Source organism: Tupaia chinensis, unplaced genomic scaffold (assembly GCF_000334495.1).
Source record: "Tupaia chinensis unplaced genomic scaffold, TupChi_1.0 Scaffold143986_1, whole genome shotgun sequence".
NCBI lineage: Eukaryota > Metazoa > Chordata > Mammalia > Scandentia > Tupaiidae > Tupaia > Tupaia belangeri.
The window spans coordinates 210,147-214,005 of NW_006203837.1; positions in this window are offsets into that span (position 1 = coordinate 210,147).

Sequence of the window (3,859 nt, forward strand, 5' to 3'; positions counted from 1 at the left end):
AGCTAGGTGCTACTTTATAGAATGCATACAGTTAGACTTGTGTTCATGGAAATGTATATATCACCTGTGTTTGTTATGAAACTATTTAGATTAATTAAGGTCTTAAGTAATTCAATAAAATGTGGGGGAGGAACCGGCAGTTAGTGTAATGACTATGTCGCTGGACTCCCACGTAGTTGACCGCAGTTCGTGTCCCGGACCCGGTGGCTTAAAACTCACGCCGGGCGCGTGTGCGTGCGTGCCCAAGATCCAGAGAGGAGAATGGAGGAGAAGGGATTGTGGCGTGACCATCCCCCTTGGGGGGTGATTTCTCGCTTTCTGTCTCTATGTCTCTCTCTGTTTGTCTGGCGAGCGCACGTGCCCTACAGTGAAAATCTCTCAAAAAAAAAAATGGGGGGGGAAAACAGTATAGAAAGCAAACATAGATACCAGAGACAGTGTGGGAGGAGAGTGGGAGATGGCAGAGGGTAAGAGATAGGGAATCAAGGATGGGGGAAAAAAAGCAAAACATACAGAAAACAAGAAATGGAAAATTATTTGCTGACAATAACATGTTTGTTGATGTGCTTGATTGAGACAATATACAGTGTACTCTGGATGGAAAATCTCATTTTGTATGTTGTAATGATGTACAGTGAATGAATGCAAATAAATAAATTGAAATAAAAAAACAGTTAAAAAAAGATAAGTGAAAAATCAGATATTCTGCAAAAATACCCACTCTAGATATCTTCTTAATTAAAAGAACGCACTTGTATATTTAATAAAAAAGGTCTCAACATTATAAGTGAAAAGGGACTCTTATATATTGCTCAAGTTAATAAAATAGGAAAAATCTTTTAAGATGTAGGTAGAAAAAGGCCAGTTATTTGAGAAAAATAGGGGATAGTCCTTGGATTGAAACTATCAAAAATTAATATATATGCAGTAAAATTAATTTTATTGACTGAAAAGTTATATGTCTTTAGTCAAGAAAATAAATGTAAAAATTAAGAAGAAATGAGAAGAATTAATTTAAGTTAATAATTTATCTCACATGGCACTCCATAAATATTTTCTGAATAAAAATAAACACTCAATATGGGAAGGTGAACATATAGATTATTAAATTAATAAAAGACCCAATAAGTCAATGCTTTGATTTCCTGATCTGAGATTTTATTAGATGATTTATCACTTATGTAAAAATTAACCATAGAGGAGTCTAATTTTTCCATGATGTTACCCTGTTGTAAATTATTCTGCCCTTTTTCCCCCATGGATAGAAATGATTCAAGTTGATGATCCAAGATCTTAAGCTTGAATTATAAAACTGACCCCATGGATCAGAAATGGGAACAGAATTTATTTACCAGTCACAGAATGATTTTTTTGCCTCTTTTTTGTACTACAAACATTTGTCCAGATGCTCATTATCCAAATTGTCTTACACAGTTGCCCACATTATAAGAATAATATGGTTTGCATTCAGTTACAAGTTTTATGTAAAGTGTCTCCTAATTAATTAAAGTATATAATTGGGATATATTGTCAGCACTTTTATTTAAACCTACCAGTTCTGGTAGAGCAGTGGCCTCTTTAAAGACAGGTAGTGACAGTGAGATTCTGAATATATATTGGTCACATCTTTTAATTCCAGGAAAAAAAATATGGCAATCATTTGAAGGCTGGGGAAAAAAAAGGAGATAGGAAACATATACAGCAAATGTAGACTGGTGAACAACCCTCAGAGGGAATCATTAAAATAAACAAGTTGGTTTTCCCTAGAGTTTAGATCAAGGGCTTGTCCTCATGGCTTAAGTGGATTATGAATTCATGAATTCATGGAAAGTATCAGCCATGTGAAGTTTTTCTAGAAAGTGCTTGCTCTAGAAACACTACCCCAAGAGGTTTGGGTGGTGGTGGGTGAGCACATTTATTGAAAATAAACCTGTCATTGATGATAGAATGAGGAAATTATAATTCTCATTTCATATGGTGAGTCTGAATTATAACTAACGTGATAATTACGTGTTTTTGTTCAAGTAAACTTACAATATAAAGTATCTACACTAAGTCATGCTTATAAAGACATTTATAAATAATTCACCAAATCTTAACATACAGAAAAATCTTTTTACCATTTAATGGAGTTGAGGGAGAGGGAGTTTTCTTTTTTAAAGAGGTTTGTGCCTGAGGGCACGCATTCACCAGAGAGATAAAGAGACAGAGTCAGTGAGAAGAAAAGTGAGAAATCACTCCCCCAGGGAGATGGCCACACTGAAATCCCCTCTCCTCCCAGTATCTTGAGCATGGAAGTACACGGGCTCAGTGTGAGCTTCAAGACAGTGTGTCTGGGACTTGAACTGCTGCCAGCCATGTGGGACTCCAACTATGTAACAGCTTTGTCATCTGCTGGCCTGAGAGGGAGTTTTCATTATTCTGAATGACCTTCATTCATTAATGGTAATCAATGAATCAGTGGAGTTTATCAATCAATTATTCTGAAGTTTAGAATTTCACTAAGTTTTTTATAATTATAGAGACTATGATGATTCAACCACACTAGAGGAAGATCATGGCAGGAGACTCTAATATAACTTTATGGTACAATAATATAATTAAGCAAGCAACATTTTAAATGTTAACTAACAATATGATTAGGAATGAATTCATTTTCTCGAGAAAAGTTGCTGTGTATATTTTTATATGTAACCACTCCACGATTTTCCAACATTTATAACCTCCTTGGAAAGAATGCAAAGAAGTGTAGGTGGTGAGACTATGAATGACAGTAACATTAACCTCCAAAAGCCAAAGCAGACATAGCTGGTAGATTTCTCACCCACACTGCCTGAGCTTCCGAAATGTGTTTATTTATTCCTTCCATGAGTGAAAGAGACAGAGTAAAACAGACTGATAGCCCCATCAACAGGATCCCTTTGCCACAATCCATGCCCAGTCTCAGCCAGATCCAGATCATCAGCATCACAGCACTCAACACACTCGGGGAAGTCTCTAGATTTGAATCTGGAAACTTCCAATATGAGTAAGCCTCCTAGAGCACTGCATTTTCCATTGCACCCATGTGTGTCCCTTAGAATTTTTTCTTTTTTAAAACTTTATTTAGTACTGTAGCCCACCTAGCACTAGCAATCAATCAGACCTATCATTGAAACTTAAGACTTTTAAAAAATTGATCTGCTAAGGCTATATGTGCTAGTGTTTAGTGTGGCATTACACTTTGAAAAGATCCTTGTAAGAAATACACACTTTACTAACTAAATTGGAAAGACAGTATGTACAAGAATTGGATGCCCTGACTTGATTGCCAAGACAACTGAATTTTCCAGAGTAAGTTGAATTTTTTAACAGACTGGGCCTAGGTTTAAATTTAAGGCAAAGATACTGAATAAGGAATAAGGAGGGAACATACATTTGCTTTTCCAGATACGTTTTCTATAAGGTAAAGATATGATCTTAGGAGATACCCTACTGGATTTGCATAATTTTAGGCTTTGTATTTACCTTTAGAAGACCTCATTGTAAACTTTCAATGAACTCACTGTTAGTATCATTAAACAAATTCAGCCTAACTTCAAGAGCCAACTCTATCCCTTGTTACAATTTATTATTCACTTAGGACAGTCAACCATTTTAAGAGAAGAAACATGAAAATGTGTGTAAATAGACATTACCTTAGTTATGAGTATTTTCCTTAAAATATTAAATAATATTATCTTAATTATAGGAATAGGAAGTGAATAAAAAAGATGGTACATAGTATTTTAATTTTAATTATTTGAAAAAATGTTTAGGATTCAAAACTCCCAAATACCAGAAGACATACCCAGTCCAATATATAAATCCCAAACAATAT